Source organism: Pelodiscus sinensis, chromosome 11 (genome assembly GCF_052426305.1).
Source record: "Pelodiscus sinensis isolate ZL-2025 chromosome 11, ASM5242630v1, whole genome shotgun sequence".
NCBI classification, from domain to species: domain Eukaryota; kingdom Metazoa; phylum Chordata; order Testudines; family Trionychidae; genus Pelodiscus; species Pelodiscus sinensis.
Window position 1 is genome coordinate 8,332,232 of NC_143062.1, and position 20,537 is coordinate 8,352,768.

General features: G+C 59.5%; 1 protein-coding gene across 2 annotated transcripts in view; it reads right to left on the reverse strand.

Moving 5' to 3' along the window:
• GRM2 (glutamate metabotropic receptor 2) overlaps positions 1-18,306 on the reverse strand; it is a 55,385-nt gene extending 37,079 nt beyond the window's left edge. For both annotated transcript variants that reach the window (XM_075939473.2, XM_075939474.2), the window contains exon 1: positions 18,062-18,306. The gene's annotated coding sequence lies outside the window, so the exon portion shown is untranslated. The remainder of the gene's footprint in view (positions 1-18,061) is intronic.
• Between the last annotated feature and the right edge of the window lie 2,231 nt (positions 18,307-20,537).

Genomic DNA, 20,537 nt, shown 5'->3' on the forward strand with positions numbered 1-20,537 from the left:
GGGATGAGTCATTATGCAAGAGGGCTCCGAACCTGTCTGACCAGTTATCTCCCAGGGAGCGGGACAATGGGAAGAAGGGGAGTGGAGCCCTGGCTGGGGGCAGGGCTGGAAGTGAGGGAGTTTGGTTTCTGGCTAGTATCATGGAGGAAGCAGCCTAGTCAACGGGCTGGGATTTAGGGGCCCATGCTCCCCCATCTCAAGGGGGGCTGAGGCATCCTAGGCCTGCCCTGTAACCAGATTCCATCTGTGCTGGGCTGTATCCTGGAGAAGCAATAAACTCCCTCTATTCGACTGGCTGGTGGAGTCTGTTCATGCCACTACAGGGGTGCAGGAGATGGGAAAACCCCAACGCGCCGTCACAGAGGTCTCGTCCGCTCTTTCATCAGAACATAAGAGCGGCTACACTGGGTCAGACCAAAGGTCCAGCTAGCCCAGTAGCCTGTCTTCCAAAGCCAGGTGCCCCAGAGGGAATGAACAGAACAGGAAATCGTCAAGTTCCCAGCTTCTGACAAACAGAGTCTAGAGACACCATTCCTACCCATCCTGGCTAACAGCCCTTGATGTTCCACTTAGGAAGGAACAATCAGTTCCATACATACAAGATGGGAAGCGACTGTCTAGGAAGGAGCATGGCGGAAAGGGATCTAGGGGTCATAGTGGACCACAAGTTGAATATGAGTCAACAGTGTGATGCTGTTGCAAAAAAAGCAAATATGATTCTAGGTTGTATCAACAGATGTGTTGTAAGCAAAACTCGTGAAGTCATTCTGCCGCTCTACTCTGCACTAGTTAGGCCTCAGCTGGAGTACTGTGTCCAGTTCTGGGCACCACATTTCAAGAAAAATGTGGAGAAATTGGAAAGGGTACAGAGAAGAGCGACAAGAATGATTAAAGGTTTAGAGAACATGACCTATGAAGCCAGGCTTCATGAACTGGGCTTGTTTAGTTTGGAAAAAAGATTAAGGGGGGACATGATAGCGGTTTTCAAATATCTAAAAGGGTGTCACAAGGAGGAAGGAGAAAATTTGTTCCTCTTGGTTTCTGAGGACAGGACAAGGAGTAATGGGCTTAAAGTGCAGTAGGGGAGGTTTAGATTGGACATTAGGAAAAAATTCCTAACTGTCAGGGTGGTCAAATATTGGAATAAATTGCCAAGGGAGGTGGTGGAATCTCCCTCTCTGGAGATATTTAAGAACAGGTTAGATAGACATCTGTCAGGGATGGTGTAGGTGGAGCTTGGTCCTGCCTTGAGGGTGGGGGGCTGGACTCGATGACCTCTCGAGGTCCCTTCCAGTCCTATTATTCTATGATTCTATGATGGACCTAACCTCCATGAAGTTGTCTAGCTCTTTTTTGAACCTTGTTAAAATCCTGGTCTTCACAACATCCTCCGGCAAGGAGTTCCATAGGTTGACCGTGCGCTGCATGAAGAAAAACTTCCTTTGGTTTGTTTTAAACCTGCTGCCTATTCATTTCATTTTGGTGACCTCTAGTTCTTACATTATGGGAACAAGTAAATAACTTGTTCAAAGGATAAGGTCACTGTGGAGAAACTAAATGAATTCTTTGCTTCAGACTTCATGGCTGAGGATATTTGGGAGATTCCCAAACCTGAGCCATTCTTTTTTGGTGACAAAGCTGAGGAATTGTCCCAGATCTGCACCGAAGGTAGTGTGGACAAGTGGTCATCATGTCAATTTTCCCCAGAGGGCAAGAAGGTAGATGACACAAATCTCTCCTCCTGTCTCTCCCCAACGTGGCAACGACTTTCCATCTCGTTAGGACCGGCACCCCGAGGGCTGTGTTTCCTTCCCTTCCTCTGAGCAATCTCTTCTCCCAGCTGCTTGCTTTAATCATTTGCTGTCTGGATTTTTGGCCTTGCCTTGCTGCTTCTGATTTGTCTAACCGTCCCAACCGAATGCGAGCACACGACGCCCTCCACACCCGGCTGCGTGAGCCATCAGCTCACAAACAAAAGCTACGAGGGGAAATGGGATGCCACCCGCTACCAACAGGGAATCAGCCAGGTCTTGGCTCTCCAAAGCCGGCTCCATTTTTGTGACGATGCTTGGAACAAGTGACTCCTCTGATCACTGTCACGGGAGCAAATGAGCAAACAAGCAGCACCGTGTTTGCCGTTTGCTTACTGGCAGCGGTTTGTTTGTGTGGCGGGGCCAGGACAGCCCTACTCCAACCGGGGAGATGCTGAGCAGCCCAGAACTTCAAGCCCAAGGGCAGGTAACGAAGGTGGCTTGCAGATGCCCCCAGATAATTTAGGTAGCTCCGGCGGCCTACATTTGAAATGTGCTACGGTCCTGTCCCAGTCATGTCCCTTCCGTTCCCCGCACCCCAGCCTGCAGCATCTAGAACAGAGGTGAGGTTCACACCCCATGACGTTTGTGGCAGCAAAAGTCACACCTCAGTGTGAATGTGGGACCTGAAATCTGGCCTCGCCTCAATTTTCCCCGTGGTCTGTGTCACTGGGGGCGAGAGCCACAAAGGAGAGAAAAGGGACCTGGCAGCAAGCGTCGCTCACATCTGAAACAACTCTTGAAGTCATGCCAAGCTTTCAAGTTCCAGCATCTCTTTACATTTGCTTAAACCAGATCTTTTTCTTCACTCAGTGCACAGTCAACCTGTGGAACTCCTTGCCAAAGGATGCAGTGAAGGCTAGAACTTTAATAGGGTTAAAAAAAGAGCTCGATAGATTCATGGAGGTTAGGTCCATCAATGGCTATTAGCCAGGATGGGTAGGAATGCTATCTCTTGCCTCTGTTTGGAGGTGGGTGACAAGGGTGGGATCATGTGAGGATTCCCTGTTCTGTTTTCTCCCTGTGGGGCACCTGGCAGTGGCCACTGTGTGCAGACAGGACACTGGGTTGGATGGACCTTTGGTCTGACCCAGTGTGGCCGTTCTTATGTTCTTACGTAAACCCGCATCTATTTCCCACCTCCACCTGGCCTCCAGGGATCAGAATTGGAATTAACCCCCCACAACCTGATATGCAAATATTCCACTCCCCTCCCCATCGCTGGCCGCCACCACCCTGAGCCCTGTGCCACCTCTGCCCCCTCCACCAGCTGATCAGAAAGCCAGCCGCGCAGATACTTTCATACTAGCCTTTCAGCTTGCCAGCCGGCCTTGTGAGACTACCCAGGGTGCACCAGCCACTAGCCACCATGGGCAAACGTTCGCATTTAAAAGTTAGTGTCACTCCCGAAATTGGCCCCTTCTTATCTGCCCTGACAATGACGCCGACAAGGGACCTCAACCTGGTCATTTCAACAGACACGCTCCTTGGAAGAAGGACCCCCCCAACCACACAATTCCTTCTCGCAGCACAACGGCCTTCCCCCACGCTGAAGTTTCACCCCTAGAAATAGACGTCCCGGGCCAGGCGAGAGGTGAGGGACTCCAAGGGACTCCCTGATCCTGCAGCCTGGTGGGAGCCAATCCTGGAGGGAGTTCAAGCTGCCTCAGGGTGGCTCTCACGTGTGGTCTCTAGGAATGGAGGGGAGCATAGTCCCAGCAGAACCCTTCCCCTGCTTCAGCATCGCCCCACCCCTTATGCTGGGGCGGCAGGATGCTTGGCACGGCAATCGGCTTCATCAACCCCGGTCTCCAGCCACGTGCTTCATTATTGCCAGAGTCTGGCCCCTCTGTGCTACCTGAGCAGCGCAAAAGGGGTCAGATCACAACCCAGAATCCGGCCCGAGGAACGTGACACCCCACGTACCAGCCGTGTCTGCTGCGCCGCTGCCCCGGCTCGTTTGAACGCACCCGTCACAATGAAAACCTGCCGCCACCCAGAGCCAGCTGCACACCCGGCACCTGGCTCTCTGCCCTGCCCCATCTCGGGTCTGGCGCAGCAGGATTTCCCTGTCTGGATGGGGTTTCTCCTGGTCTCCCCCCAAGCCCTGCGGCCTACCCGTGAGAGCCGCGCAGGTCGGGGGGTCCAGGGAGACGGGCGGGAGGGATCGCGGCGTTTCAGGCCCGGGGAAGGAAACTGGTGCGGGGAGCACGCGATTGACTCGTGGGCTTGTTTCGCCCCGCGAGGCTGGAAGCCTGTCGCCTCCGAGCCATCGGTCGTGAGTGCTCAAGGCTGCTTGGAAGGCTGTAATGATCGAAGTCCAACCCGTCAAGCCCCCGAAGAGGGAGCAGGCGGGAGGGTATAATTTGGGTGGTGCCGAGCAGCTGAGCCGAAGCATCCTACACGTGCACTTCCGTAGCAGCTGGCACCGGCGTGGGAGCTGCCCCCTTCTCCCCTCCACTGCAGCTTTGGCTAACGGGCCTTCCCTGAACACAACCAGCCTTGCCACTTACCCTGCCTACAGCAGCTCCCTGCAATGCTGCGTTCAAGGCTCCAGCGTGTCTGGTGGCTGTTGCTTGAAGAAGTCCCGCGGTGTTAGTCCTCCCGGCGGATGAATACAGGCACCCGTGGACAAGATTTTCCCTGGGGGAATTTAAACTGCGGCTCCCACAAAGAGCATCCCAGGGGACTATCTGCCTGTAGAGCAAGGGTTGCCTGACTGTTCCCATTAGAAGACCCTGTTTTCATTGCCTCTTTGCCAAACGTTAGCTCCTTGGGCTGAAATTTCTCACCAGCCTGGGTGCTTCGAGATCCCCTTGCAGGGCTCGGCCAGCACGGGAGAGGGAAGCGCCTGACTTGACTAGAGAGGGAACAATTGTCAGGGTGGACGAGAGGGGGCAGAGGAGGGGGTTGTAAGGAGAGGCCTAGAGGTGGGAGATGGGGACAGGGAGAGCCGGCAGGGAGTCAGGCTGGCGGGACGCTGGGAGTGACTAGGCAAGTGGCCAGGGTGGGAAGCGGGGGCAGTGGATCGGGCACCAGAGGAGATGGGGCGAGATTGAGATCAGATGAGTCCAGGGACTGGGCAGGCTAAGAAAAGAGACTGGGCCTAGGACCCAGTTGTGGGGGGGAGGGAGTTATGGGGGAAGGGCAATAGATCTGATGAGAAGCCAGGGCACAGTGGAGACCGGGGCATGGCAGGGCCAAGAAACGGGGCCAGGAAGCTGGTGGAGGAGGGGCGGGGCTCAGCAATTCAAACTGAGATTCAAGGAGGCACTTGCGAAGGGAGGCTGTGCCTGGAGGCCGATGGGGCAGAGACACACGAGACAGCTGAGGACCCTGATGGGAGAAGCTGAGACCAGCTGGGCAAACAGGCCAGGCTTGGGGGGAAGCCCAGGAGAAGGGCAGGGTGACTGGGTCTGAGCCGGGGAGTTTGCTGTCCCATCGGCTGCAGCGTGAACAAGCCAGAAGATGGCAGGGAAAGGAGGGGTTGCCGGGGTAGCATAGCGACCAGGATCCCATTATGTCGCCGTAGTAACCCCTGGCGGCCACCAGGCAATGCGGTAGCGGCGGGGCAGGGCTGGGAACCGCGGGCCCTTTGCTGTGTTTTTAATTCAAATCCTTCAGCCCCATACAACACAGGGTGGGGGGGGGGGGAGGCTAGTCCTTAGCTCCACCCCTTCTGTCCCAGGCCCCACCCCTTCCAGGGGTGGAGCCAGCCTATGACACCATAGCAAAATTCATCAAGTGGCCCTCCCCTGGGAAAAATTATTGCCCATCCCTGATGTAGTGGGCACTTTCGACCTTAATTGCTGCATGCCTCAGTTTCCCATTTACAGACCCTCCCCCCTCCAGCACATGCTCCTGCAAATACAGAGGGTCGCATAAAGCACAAGGGAGCTGCATTCAGGTTGCACCAGCATGCTTCATCCTGGGAGCGCATGACTCTGTCACCCCCTGGGCCCGCCTTCCCTCAGTGACCCACGGCCAGTCTGCATCTAGCCCCTGCCTTGGGGGCAAACTGCAGCCTGACAAGGGGGTGTGGAGCGGCTGCCTCTGCCTCACCACAGCCCTAGCAGCCTCAGGCCTTGCCTGGCCAGAGCTCCCCAGCTCTGCCTGCCTTTGCCCAGCCCAGCCCAGCCCAGCCCTGCGTCAAGACACCACCAGCTTCCCCAGCAACCGGGTCCCTCCTACTCCCAACTGGAGCAAGAGTGAATCTGTCTCCTCCCTCCAGGAGCCCTTATTTATACAGCCCCAGCTGGGCCCTAATAGGCTGTATCTGCCTCAGCTGCTGGCTCCACAGCCTCTCCCAGGGCTGGGTTTTAACCCTTCAAGGGCCAGTGTGGGACACCCCTCTCCCCTGGTACCTAAGTAACCCAACCAGCCAGCAAGAAGCCTTAGGTAACACAAATGAGGCACTTGAAACAGGGAAGAGCGACTCCTCGTGCAGTGGAAGGCCGGGGGTTGTGTGTGTGCTAAATGCATTCCCCTCCCTCTGCCATGAGAGAGAGCCCCTGGGCGCTCCTCCTGTCAGCTGGTTTCTGTGAGCCGCGATAAATACGGACCCAAGGCAAAATTCATCATCTGTCCCATTTGGATTCTAGCAGAGCAGACTGACTGAATGAAAAGACAAAGAGCCTCGGAGTTACTCTGGGGAGCTCTGAAGCCCTTTGCTGTCTGCTACCATTCAGACGTAGGCTCATCTTTTGGGAGCACACACACACACACACACACACACACACACACACACACACACACACACTAGATGAGCCACAGCCTAAACTCCCCAAAGGTAGCAGACAGCAAAGTATTTTAGGTCTGTACACACACACACATCATACACACAATAGATGTGCCATGGTCTATACTCTCAAAAGGCAGCAGACAGCAAAGTATTTTAGGGCTATACACACACATACACCCCCCACACATCATACACACAATAGATGTGCCATGGTCTATACTCTCAGAAGGTAGCAGACAGCAAAATATTTTAGGGCTATACACATATACTCCCCCCCCACACACACATCATACACACAATAGATGTGCCACGGTGTATACTCTCAAAAGGTAGCAGACAGCAAAGTATTTTAGGGCTACACACACACACACACACACAGAGATAAATATTTTGTCCTGTTTAACCTCCCAATATCTCTCATCCCAGTTACCTACCTAAGCAACTTTTACGTCGTTTGTTGTGTCACGGCTAGCAGTGTTGTCTTTGGTGTAATATCTAGGCTCAGAGTTGATCCTGGGGAGCGACTGGTTGCTTGGGACTGGATGCAACCTGACTATACTGGTGATTTTTGACCTCCGTATGTATCACAGTCCAGCCTGCCCAGGTGGCGTCGACCAGAGTGTCTAGGGCACTGGCGGTGGCTAGTTTGCATTTGGCCCAGGGTTAGGGACCATCCCACCAGGCTGGGCACCTGCCGTGCCTGGACAGTCTGCCTGTGGCAGGCATGCCCAGGTGTGAGCCCCTCCAGACAGCGTGAGACACCATCCCTCAGCTGAACCATGTGAGGACAGGAGCCAAGTCCCCCCCCCCCGATTCACTGCACCTGTCCATCTCAAGTTGGCCTGCCCGCTGCGAGTCTGGGGCATAGCGGGAGCACTGAGTCCCGAGGAAGGAGAGTCTCCCATGGCAGGAACCTTGTTGCCCTTTAACCTGCAATCCCTGCCGTTCACATAGCCACACACACAAGGTGTTTGCACCAAACCCACTGAGGTTTCAAGAGCCCTTCACACCATCAGCCACACAGTTTGGGTGAGCATCCCTGCACCAGCCTGGGGAGTGCAATGAACTGAGCACATTCCCAAGGCCGGGGTCTCCTTCCGGGACCTGAGGCACCTTCCCCGGATGAGCTCAGACTCTGTGTGCCAGACCCTGCGTGTCACCTCTATTCTGGCCTCCTGCCAGGCCAGGGATCTGCGTCTTGGTCTCTCCACGGACTGTGGGAAAGAGGCCGGCTCTGCCTCTCCCCTAGAGCAGCGCACACAACCCTGTGGCCAGATCAGGAAACTCACCCCATCACTGGGACACTGCTGCTGCTCCAGTTCAGCTGCTGTCAGTCACAGCTCACATGGAGGCCTGGCCCTGGGCTCTCGGCTCTCCCATCAGCGGCCCTGGCCAGCTAGCCACCTAGGAATTCTGGCTTCTCCCCTGTGGCTTGGGGACCGATCCTCAGCTCTTCCCCTTTGTCCAGAACCGGGAGAGGGGTAACTAAGGAAAAACTGCTCCCGATCTGTACAGGGCCAGCAGCCATCAAAAACGAGCCGATCAAATTAGCTGCAGCTAATTCAGTTACAAACAGAAATCAGTATTCCTGGGAAATGACGTCCGGAATTTTTCTCCCCGGCTTTTTTGGAGGTCGGAGTTTTCCCAGAGGTTGGAGTTTTCCCACAAAAATGTAAAAACCCAGAATTGGGTTTTTTTTTATGTTAAGGAGTTGACCCCACTGTTGCCCAAGTCTAATGACTTCATTGGACAATTTGTCTCTGTGCAGACCTGTGTGAGGGACCGTCTCTTGCTCAGCCCTGATCTCCCCTGCATGGATGTTAATGGGCAGTTCACCGGTGGCTTTGGCAGGAAGATACTCAAGCCGTTTGCCAGGGCTCATTGGCCTAGGGCTGGCGAAGGCAGCCCCCAGGGGAGCAGGAAAGACACTGCAAAGCACCCAATGGATGGACTCCCCTGGGCAATGGGACCATTCCCCGCCCATCGGTCCCTGCGGCCAAGTGCCATTGGTAGCAACACTGAACATGAATGCCACGCCCCCCAAGTATCCATCCAATCAGAGAACAGAAGCGAGACCATGTGACATCCACAGCACTCAAAAGGCTCGTCCTCGTCCGCTCCCTCCCCACGGTGCCACGTTACAGTCTGGTGTTTGAATGCTTGGGTAAGCCCCGGCCCTGATGCGGCTGTGCTGGGTGTGATGTCGCGTCGGGGTTCCCTCGTCTCCTGCACCCCCGTAATGGTACGAACAGACTCCACCAGCCAGTCGAATAGAGGGAGTTTATTGCTGCTCCAGGATACAGCACAGCACAGATGTAATCTGGTTACAGGGCCAGGCCTAGGATGCCTCAGCCCCCCTTGAGATGGGGAAGACTGGGCCCCTAAATTCCAGCCCCTTGCTTAGGCTGCCTCCTCCATGAGTCCAGACAGAAACTAAAAAACTCTCCTCCAGCCCTGCCCCCCAGCCAGGGACCGGACCTCACCCTCCTCCCTTTGTCTCTCCCCCTGGGAGGCAACTGGTCAGACAGGTTGGGAGACCCTTGCCTAGTGACTCATCCGCTGTCCTGCTGGGCCGTGCTAAAAACAGCCACCAGTGGAGGTCACCCACTGCCCACCGCCCAGCATAGCAACCAGCAAGATACCAGCACTACATCACACTGGGTGAGCGCAGGCCAGTCCCCGCCCCGTGCCTCAGTTTCCCCAGTGACCTGTTTGGTCTGTAAGTGCCTTGGGGCGGAGGCTGCTCTTTGTGATATGTTCGTACAGCACCCTGCACAAGGCTGATCTCCAGAGGGACTTCCTGGTACACCGATAATAGACATGTCAGGCATTGGGCTTCCAGACACCCACAGGTCAGGCCAGGCCTCGTGCCACCCGTGATCTGAATGCTCAGAACCAGTGTGGACTTCCCACGGTGCACTTGGGGGCAACCATAGCTCCCCAGCCCTGTAAACCACCGGCCGGGCAGAACATGCCACTTGCCGTCTCCCTTCCGCGAGATTCTGGTGGAGAACAGCCGGGCTTCTCCTGTCCCCTCCCGGTACCATCACTGGCCCCCAGAGGACAGCGCCGAACACGGCTCAGAGCACTAATGCAGCGAAAACCAAGATCTCTTCCCCCCTTCTCGGTTTCACCACCCTCCCTGCCTCTCCGAGGCCAGCCATGGGCAGTAATACAGGCAAGGGAAGGCATTGCCTTCCTCAACAGACCTGGGTGGCCCCGCCCACCGCACTCCGGCCAACACTGGGGGAGGGGGGGATGCGCTAGCCTTTGAATCAGAGAATCCTAGGATCCCAGGGCTGGAAGAGACCTCAGGAGTCATCGAGTCCAGCCCCCTGCCCAAGGCAGGACCAACCCAACTAAATCAACCCAGCCAGGGCTTTGTCAGGCCTTGGGGGGGAAGGGCAACAGGTGGGACCTAGAAGGCTCCCACTGCCTGCTGTGTGCACTCTGGGGTGCTACCGCAGCGTGTGTAGATGTCCCGCGCTAGCTGTGATCCAGTTCCTGGACCATCACCCTCTGCGAAGCTGCATGTATCCGGAGTGTCCCCGCTATGCGGGCGCCGCATCACACTCACTGGCGCCAGCCGGGTCACAGCCAGCGGGGGCAGGGCCCGAGATGTCCCCCCTCGGATTGAACACAGCCTCCCCCCGGAGGTCAGCCTGGTGGGCTCTTCTAGGCGAGCCAATTGGAGTGGTCCCGATTGGAAGCCGGGGTATGTTACGTTGGTAGCGGTGGGGGTAATTAACCAGCGGAGCCATTTACCACGGGACAGGCGGATTTTCCATCCCCAGAAGATTTTCATTCTGGATTGGAGGGTTTCCTTGAGGATCTGCACTAGAGACTAGCGTGGGACAGGTCTCCGGCCTGTGCAGTGCCAGAGGTCAGACCACAGGGTCACTGGTCTGGCCTCAGCATCTCCGAATCAGAACAGTTGTCGGAAAGGAGGCATCAAGCAGTGCCAGACTGAAGCATACTTGTGCCCGGGGCAGTGGGCACGTGGCGCATGCGTGACCCCAGCCCCGGGCGTATGGCGCCCCTTACCACTTAAATCGGGCGCCTCCCCCCCATAGGTTGGTGCCCCGGGCAGCTGCCTGGCTAGCCCCCCCCTCTTAATCCGGCCCTGATCTCAAGCTGCCTGGGACCTGTACTGATGTGTCTAGCACCCGGGCAATGCTTTTCACCCCTTACAGTCCAAAAGACGCGCCGGTACCGTGCCTCAGTTTACCCATCTGCACAATGGGCAGAGTGGTGCCGCCTCCTTTGCCAAGTGCTTGGAGATCCGTGCGTCAGACGCCCGGTGAGCCTGCCAAGCCTCATGCCGGAGGATCTCTGATGCCTGGGCAGCCGAGGACGCCGGGACCCCAGAGCTATTCCGTGCACAAAGACAATCCGCGCAGAATTCACACTTCCCCGCTCGCCGGGCTGCGCGTCTGCAGGAGCCGCGAACACCTGCTCGGCTCCCCCCGCCCCCCGCCCCCCGCTCTCGCACTCCGGGCTGTTTACACGCTTTGCCCACAAGGCTCGTCAATTATGAATGTTTACAACTTGCAAACAGGCAGCGCTCCGCTGCCGACAGACCGGCCCCGGCTCTGCGACCCGCGCCCAGAGCGCCCGGCCCACCCTCCTCCTGGGAGCGAGAGGGCTCGGCCTGGGCTGTCTAAGGAACGTCCAAGAGGCGACCTTGCGCGGACAGCCTGGAGCCAGGACTCAGATCGGGGGGCGGGGGTTGCGCCCCATGTGACGTGGCTCTCTGCCCCCCCCCCCCCAGTGGAGGGGTGTGAGGTTTGGGTGCAGGAGGCGGGGTGGGATCCGGGAGGGAATTTGGGGGCCGGAGCGGTTCTGAGCCGGGCCAGGCGTGGCCGGCAGGCTGCCTGAGCGCCCCCGCTCTGGCCTCAGCCCGAAGGGCCATGGAGGAAAATGCTTGTGTGGCCCGCGGGCCGCATGTTGCCCGCCCTTGATCTTGGCTGAATGCACCGAGCACTTCCGCTCCGACGAGAGAGGCTTCAACGCGCGCCAGTCCCAGGTCAGCGCCTGCTGCCGGGGGCCCACTGGGGAGCGGTAAAACCAGAACCCCGATGCGGGGAGAAGCCCGCTGGGATTGGCCCGAACCGGAACCGGCCCCTGAATGCGGGACTCAGAATGCGCAACACGCCCGAGCTCCTCCACTGCCGTTGGTCCTTAGCCTGCAATGCCAGCTCTGCCAGGGCCATGTGGCACGGGCACCGCCCCCTGCCCGGCAGCTGGGGCCGGGGGATCCTCTTCTGGGGTGACGTCCCCCCTTTCCCGTGGCCGGCCTGTCTGCTCACCGTCCGGTCTCTTATTGTTTCTCGGCGGCATCACTAAATCAATGAAGTGTCAATCAAGGAAGGCGGGGTGTGGGATTGGTTGGGTGATGCTCTTAGTGTGCTCCGGTTGGTTCATAAAATAGCTGGGGCAGGGCCCGCGAAGCCGGAACTGGGGTCCCAAGGGAAGTTCTTTGGGGACCAGCTCCAGGGGCAGAGCGGCCAGACCTCACCGCTGTGCCGATGGCACTGGGCAGAGACGGTGGAGCGACCCTGGCTGGCCAGCGAGCCTGGTTAGCGTGCTGGTTAATACCCAGCGAGTAAGTGGGACCTTCCCGGGGGAGGCTCTGTCCCTGGCACCCGCAAACCCGCAGAGGGTCCCACAGAAGGGCGAAGGGGGGTGCTTATGCAGAGAGGGTTACACCTGAGCTCTAGGAATGGGTGTGGGCGGGTGCCCGTAGCGTATGAAGGACACTGCAGGGACCCCAGCACCACGCGGTCCTGAGACCAACCAGGCGATCCAGGAACCCAGGACCGAGAGGGCTGGGTAACTAGCAAGTCTCACTAGACTAAGGACACAGCAGGGCTCCTGCCACGTGAATGTGCCCTTAGGGACTTCCCCCAGTGCCTAGCCAAGGATGTCTGGCACCCGGCTTCTGCAGAGACAGGCACAGAGGCAGAGGTGATAAGTCTGTCGCTAGATTATTCTTTATGCTCGCTAATGAATTAACCCTCCAACACGCCCTTCCCATAAGTCTGATGCGTGCAACTAAATACCATCATCCTGAATTTGCAGCTGGGGAAACTGAGGCACGGAACCTCGCTAACCCACTGGCATGGCAGCATCTCCCCTTCCCTGCGGCCTGGCCAGGTTCCAGCAGTTTTGGCTCTTCTCTTGTCCCCAAAGTGCTCCTGGGAGTTAAAGACTCGCCAAGGGAGCGGGAGCTGAGAGGCACCGGCAAGCGAGAGAGGAGTGGAGGTGGGAAGGGAGCGGAGCGAAATCGGCGTCCACTCTGCGTCGCTCCGGTGTAAATCGGAGGGGGCTGTCCCTGAAGCCAATGGCATGGCACCGAAGTAAAACTGAGGCACGCGAGAGCAGCAGCAGGCCCTGAGCGAGGGGGTTCCGCGAGATACGGAAAGCGGCTTCCTCCGGATCCCACTGCCGCCACCAATCTGTAGGTTCTTCTCCGGCACCCTAGTGCTCAGGACCTTTCGCAGCGGCTGGAGAAGAAATCAGAGACACAACGCCTGGGAGGGGACACATGGGGGGGGGCCTCGTCTCATGCAAGCCAGCCGAGGCTGCCGGGGGGTGAAAGTCGTTCGCACTGGCACTACAGAGCCCACGGGGCTCCTCTAATGAAGCCCTGAAGCTAACGAGCAGCGCGGGGAGGCCCGGCTCCCGAATGAAGGAATAGAGGGTGGCTGGGTTTTAGGGTGATGGGAAGAAAGAAAGACAATTGAGCTCCAAAGCAGCGGCAGGAGCTTCCCAGAATGCAGCTCTTCGGGCCACGCCTGCACGTGTTGCTGGCATCTGACTCTCTGGTTGCTGGGAATCCGCCCCTCCCCGTGGCCTCAGAGCCGGCCGCGCAGGGGAGAAACAGACGCCGGGCCCTTTTCCAGGGAGGGGCACCCAGCAGCTTGGGGGGCGAGCTGGGAAAACCAGGCCGGGCGGCCGCTGAGAACCGGAGCCCGGGGCGCACTGACCGCGCAGTGCGGATGTTCGGCGCTGGGGCGGGCCGCCTTTCCCTGCCCGCAGGTCGCACAGGACGTTGAGTCTCCGGCCCAGGGCAGGGCAGGCAGAGGCCGCCGGGGATCTGCCGAGAGGCCCAGGGATTTCTAAGGGGCTCCCTGAGCTTTGGCACCCGGATATCTTCCTGCAGTTGCCGCTCCCAGGCCCGAGCCAGCCCCGGCGGGGGGCGCGCCCGGCCTGCAGCCCCGCGGCTGGCAGGGGAAGGCGGAATGGGATAGACTAGGCCGGTGGCCTTAAATGAACTGTGCGGTGCCCCCTCTGCCCTTCCCCCCGTTACCGGTGCGGCGGCGGAACCGGCGAGCCAAGCGCAGCATCCTCTCTGGCCGCGCACGAGCTCGGCGCCGAGCGGCGGAGCCAGGCGGAGAAACGCAGCGGGGCAGCGCAGGCTGTGGGATCCTGACGGGGCCTCGATGGCTTCCCCGCAGCCCCGGCTTTCCCCGGCCCCGGCCCCGGCCCGGCAGCCGCTGTCGGCTCCTGCACGCGCAGGTTGCGCTCCGATAGCAGCTCACAGGGCCTCGGCTTTTCGCCAGGCGCCCTGATCCTTTCTGCCATCCCGGCGCAGAGCAGCCCCCGGCCGGCTCCCTGCCTCGGCCTCCGTGTCTCAGAGCCGAGGCAGGTCAGGCTCCGAGCCCAGCACCGGCAGTGCTAAGCAGCTTAGCAAAGCGGGGGGGCGGGGGGGGGAGTGGGTGACAGGGGGGAGGGACTGTGACCCATTCTTCTCTTTCACCCTCCCCACACGACGCCAGGGAGACCCTCTTTCCTGAGGGCCAGTACCATGGTCTGATGGCTAACGCCCTGATTCTGCTGTGAGAAGTTCCAGTCCTGGCTCTGCTACTGCCTTGCTGTACGTCCCTGGGCATGTCTCTTTCCACACGGAGAACGATAAAAGTCCCTCCCTCCCAGGAGTTGGAAGGGGCAATTAATGAACATTTGCCGGGCCTAGGGACCGGGAGTAATTCTGGGCCCATTCTCACTAGGAAGCGAGATGTCATTCGCCTGCACGTGGCTTCAGTCTGCGTGTCCTAAACTGCCTTTGCTTTCTGGCCCTCCAGTCTGCGGGACAAAGACGGGTCTTGCCTGGGCCCTGCTCTTAGCCACTGCCCGAGTCTCTCTCGAATCACAGCCCTGCCCGAGGCTCACGACGCCCTCGCGGGTCCAGCTGTCTCCCAGCAGACTGAGCATCGCGCTCTCCCGTCCCTCCGACTCGTGCCCTTTCACGGGCTCCCACCCCCGAACCCGGGGCGATCCGTGCGGCCATCCTTCCTCCGAGCCTGCGAACTGCCTCTCGCCAGCAGGGCCGGGGCCGGGGCCGGAGTCGGAGCTGGCACGAAACCCCTGATCTCAGGGGCATCCAGGGGTCTGCCCCTTCGGAGTTTAACGGAGCCGCACTGAGGATCAGACGCTGACCCGGGTCAGGAGCCCGTGCTCATCCCTACGCAGGGACCCCCTCCCCCCATGCTGGCACCAAGCACGCTTGGGAAGCGAGCGAGCGAGCAAGCGGTGCTTGGGGTCGCCTGGCTAGATGTAAAGCGCTCCCTCTGGGCTCAAGGGACGCAGGCCACCCGGGCCGGAGGGGGGAGCGATCCTGGGACGCGGGGGCTCCCGCAAGGAGTGGGGGTCGCACCCCGATTGCACAAGCTGTTCCAGTGCCCTGAACGTGAGCTCCCGGCATGAGGCCGGGGCTAGGCGAGCCACCGGGATCCCGGGCTGGAGAAACAGCCATCGAGGGGGCGTAGAGCGGTTCCGGTGTCCAGGCTCGGGGCCGGCAACCCAGGAAGGATGCAGGAAAATGGGAGCGGGTTCAAAGAGCCCCAAGGACGGTGAAAGGGTCATTCAACCTGGGGGGCGGGTGCTGACACGGTGAAGGGGCCGCTGGCTCCCGGCCCAGGTATTTAACCCTGGGCTCGCCCACTGAACAGCTGACGTGACAACTCTGCAAGGCGCGCGGGGGCTGCTCCGCACTGGCCACGTTTCCATCAAGACCGGAGGTTCCCCCAAAAGCTCAGCCCGAGTTCAAGCAGGGACGAATTCAGGGACGTCCCATGGGCTGCGTTACTGGGATTATGCATCTTTTCACCGACAACTCCCAGGAACTTCAAGCCAAGCACGTGCCGCAATGCTTCCCTGAATCGGGACCCTGAGAGGGCCACGGCCGGTGGCCCTGCTCCACCGGGAACAGCTAGGCCTCGTAGGGCCTCCAAGAGCTACCAAAGCCTGGGAGGGGATTGGTGGCAGCCAGTGTGTGAGGGCAGCAGGAAGGGGGGAAGGTTTCCATGCACAGGCACAGACAACTCATGGGCCCCTTTCTTGGGGATCTGGAAGAGACAAGGGGACTCTGATCAAGCCCCTGTCTCCAAAGGCCCTGGGCGTAACTGGTGCCATCAGCCAGGTCAGTACCCCCGCCCCCCCCCCCGAACAGCCATCCTGCCGGGGCTGCTCTGGGAGAGGGCGAGTGTGGCTGGTTGTCGGGGCGATTGTCAATCCGCCCGGCTTCCTTCGAGTTGCTCTTTGGACCAGCTGCTCAGACGGAGCCTTGGGAAGCCAGCGGAGGAGCAGCGGGGTGTAAATTCTCGGCTGCCTTGCTGCCCAGGGCCCGCAAAGGGAGCAAAGGCGGCTCTGCGGTGGGGGGGGGGGGGCGGCAGCTTTTCTCGCGCACTGAGAAACCCGACGCCACTTGGCGGCGAGCACGGCGCGTGGGGCCTCCCAGACGGCTGATAAATAATACCCTTTGGGTCCGCACACCAGATTGCGGGCTCCGTCGGGCGAAGACAATCGAGGAACCGGGGAAATGTTTCAGCACCGTCTTCCTAGCCGGCCCCCGCTCTCCACAGCCAGCAGACGCCTTGCTGGGGCCCACACGCTTAGCGCCGCGAAAGAGCAGCCTCCCCTTTCATACAGGAAAGGGGAAGAATTCGCGAGGCGAAAGGCAAATTCTGAAATTCACCCATCCCCAGGCCAAGGGAGTCGCGCGTCAGTCGGTCTGACTCCTTGCAGAGAGGCCAGAGAGCCGCCCCCAACGCATTCCTAAAGCACAGCGTTTAGAAAACCAGCCAGGCTGGATTTCATCATGGTCAGGGATGGAGAATCCTCCGCAATCCTCGATCAGTTGTTCTAATGATTTGGAAGGGAGGGAGAAAGGAAGGAAGGAAGGAAGGAAAAGAAATAAAAGGAAGTGGGAGGGAAGGAAGGAAGGATGGTTGGAAGGAAGGAAAAGAAATTAAAGGAAGGAAGGAAGGAAAATAAAAGGAAGGAAGAAGGAAGAAAAGGAGGAAGGAAGAGAAAGAAAGAAAGAAAGAAAGAAAGAAAGAAAGAAAGAAAGAAAGAAAGAAAGAAAGAAAGAAAGAAAGAAAGAAAGAAAGAAAAGAAGGGTCTGTCTTGTCTTGCTGCTCAGATTTACCCATTGAATTTGGCCCCGGTGTCCGGTTGCTGGTTGTGCCGCTCCGAGGGCCGAGCACCGGACTCAAAGAGAAACAGGCCCACACCCGACAGCCGCCCCCTCTGCCCGTTTCTGCCCCCTGCGCCTATCTAGGCGCTTGGGGTTGGGGGGCAAATCCAAGACCCGGGCCGGTAGTCGGGGGCTCCGCGTCTAGCGGGGGCTGCTCGGCGCAAGCCGCGAGTCAGGGCGCCGGACTCGGCAGGGGAGAGGCGGAACCAAGTGTCTCTTTTGCCGAGTCTTCCCTCGCCTCGTCCCTCCCCGTTGGCCGCTCCGGTTGCGGCGCGAACAGCCGCGTCCCGCTGCTTTCGCCCCCGAAGGACCCGGAATGGTCTAAATGCAGTAGCACCTGCCCAGCCGGGCCCCGCTCTCAGGCCGGTTCGGGACGGAAAAGGCCGGTCCTGGGCGGCTGGGGAGGGGGCTTCGCTTGGTCCTGTACTGAGTCGCCACGAGCCCCCCAGCTCAACTTTCCAAGCGGCTGTCTGGCCGGAGCGGGGAGCGGTGTCTGGCGCTGCCCGGCCCGGGACACTCTTGTCCCGGCGGCTCAGTCTGTCGGGAAGCAGAGGGGGGATCGCTAGGCTCCGCCCCGCAGCGAATGTCCCCGTCCCACAACACGGGGGAGCCCTGGGGGTCTGGGTGCGGGCTGGGGGAAGACCCCAGCTCTCTGCCCCGCAGCCCCTCCCGCTCCCCCGCAGACCCCACTCCGCTCCTCCGCAGACCCCACCCCGCTCCCCGGCAGCCTCCAGCCCGCTCCCCGGCAGCCCCCAGCCCGCTCCCCGGTAGCCCCCATCCCGCTCCTCGGCAGCCCCCAGACCGCTCCCCGGCAGCCCCCAGACCGCTCCCCCTCAGCCTCCAGCCCGCTCCCCCTCAGCCTCCAGCCCGCTCCTCGGCAGCCCCCAGCCCGCTCCCCGGCAGCCCCCAGACCGCTCCCCCTCAGCTTCCAGCACGTTCCCCCGCAGCCCCCAGCCCGCTCCCCGGTAGCCCCCAACCCGGCAGGGCCGGGTCCCTGCTGCCGGAGATGCCGATGGATCCGGGGCTTACCTGGGCAGCCAGGGAAGCCGCTAGCGGCTAGGAAGCGGCGGGTCCCTCCCGGGCCAGCGTCTTGCTCGCCTCCCCATCGGAGCCAGGCAGCGGCGAGCGGAGCGAGGGCTGGCTTCGCGCTGGCTGGGAGCTGCTGCCTCCGCCGGCGCTGGAGGGGCTCTGCCGCTCGGGCCGCGGCTCTTGCATAAGTAGCTGCCCACCGCGCTGGTGCTGAAGGCTCTTGATTTGCTCAGCTACCGAGCGGGGCTCTCCCTCGCCCGCGCCCTCTCCCTGAGGCTGGCGGGTTTGGCTCCCGCTGGAAACTCCTCCAAGGCGCCCAAGCCAAGCAGCTGGCGCGGGCGGGCTCGCCTCAAGGAGCTGTCCGAGCCTGGGGTGCTGATCCCGAGGCGGGCTGGCAGCAGGGAGCTGTCCGAGCCTGGGGTGCTGATCCCGAGGCGGGCTGGCAGCATGGAGCTGTCCGAGCCTGGGGTGCTGATCCCGAGGCGGGCTGGCAGCATGGAGCTGTCCGAGCCTGGGGTGCTGATCCCGAGGCGGGCTGGCAGCAGGGAGCTGTCCGAGCCTGGGGTGCTGATCCCGAGGCGGGCTGGCAGCATGGAGCTGTCCGAGCCTGGGGTGCTGATCCCGAGGCGGGCTGGCAGCAGGGAGCTGTCCGAGGTGCTGATCCCACGCACTGGGGCCCGCTGGACACAAGGAGCTGTCCGAGGTGCTGATGCTAAGCCAGGGGTCCCGCTCTGGAGCACGCAGGGGCAATGCCCACAGTCCAGAGCTGCTAGGGATGGGTGCGCCTACATACAGCCCCAGGCCTTGCAACCTCCTAAGGGGCAGGGCGGCAGCCGGCTCATGGCACTGGGCCACCTGCAGAGACACCCAGCAGAGAGGCCCACTGGGCTGGTGCTGTTTGACTATTGGCCTCCAGGGCCCCAAGGGGAGAGGCTGCAGCCCAGCAAGGGCCAGTTTCCAGGGGGAAGATTGCTGCATTTCCCCCCCTCCGACTTGTGTGGTGGGACAAGACCAGGCCTCGGAGGCAGGGAAACCGGGGATCTGGGATGAAAATGGGCCCTTCTGCTTGCCCAACATCTGCGGCTAGTGGTGGGGAGGCTGACTTGCCCCCCACCCTTCTGAGGTCAGACTGTCCTGTAGAGTTGCAGAACACCAATAGTCTATAGGTGATGGCCATCCACATCCCAAGACTGGAGGCGACGCAGCTGTGGATCCAGGAGTTTGATCTCCCTGTTCCTCTGGGGAAGGAGCTCAGGGAATGTTGGGAGGATGACAGGTGGCTGGGACGACCCGGATTAGCTGGGAAACCAGAACTGTCTGGGCCTGAAGAGAGAAGTGATCTGCACAACAAAACCAAAGACCATTCCAGGATGAATGAACAGGACTTGTGTAAGCAGGATACAAGACCTAATTCCTCCACTCTGCTCTGGGCTGATTAGGCCACAGCTGGAGTTTGTGTTCTGTTCTGGACACCGCATTTCAGGAAAGATTTGGACAAATTGCAGAAGGCCCAGAGCAGAGCAACAACAATGATGAAAGGTCTAGAAACCAGGGCCTGTTAAGACAGGTTGACAGAACTGGGTTTGATTAGTCTAGAAAGGAGAAGATGGAGAGGGGACATGACAGTTTTTAAGTACCTAAAAGGGTGTGACAGGAAGGAGAGAGAAAATTGTTCTCCTTGGCCACTGAGGACAGGACAAGGAGCAACAGACTTATATTGCATCAAGGGAGGTTTAGGCTGGACAGTATGCAAAACTTCCTGTAACGGTGGTTATGACAGTGCTTTGGGGTTTCCCCTCTCCTGCACCCCCGTAGTGGCACAAACAGACTCCACCAGCCAGTAAAATAGAGGAAGTTTATTGCTTCTCCAGGATACAGCACAGCACAGATGTAATCTGGTTACAGGAACTGGGAGTAGGAGGCCTCAGTGCCCTCCCCCTTGATATGGGGGGTGGCTGGGCCCTACAATCCCAGCCCCCCTCCCTAGCTCCTTCTCCCCTGCTTCCCAGACCGAAACTACCACTCTCTTCCAGCCCTGCCTTCCAGCCAGGGCTCCACTCCACCTTCTTCCCATTGTTCTGCTCCCTGGGAGATAACTGGTTGGACAGGTTCAGAGCCCCCTTGCATAATGACTCATCCCCTGCCCTGCTGGGCCATGCTACATACAGCAGCCAGTGTAGGTCACCCACAGCCCACCGCCCAGCATAGCAACCAGCAAGGTACCCTCCACTACGTCACAGTGGTGAAACACTGGAATAAATTTCCTAGGGTGGTTGTGGCATCTCCTAAATCATTAGAAAATGTGAAGAGCAGGTTAGACAAACACCTGTCAGGGATGGTCTAGAATGATAATAGAGTCCAACCAAGCACCCAGGGGGCCTGGCTAGATGACTTCCCAAGGTCTCTTCCAGTCCTGCAGTTCTATGATCAGAGAGATCCTCACACTGTCCTGCTGGATTTTGCACAGAACTCATGG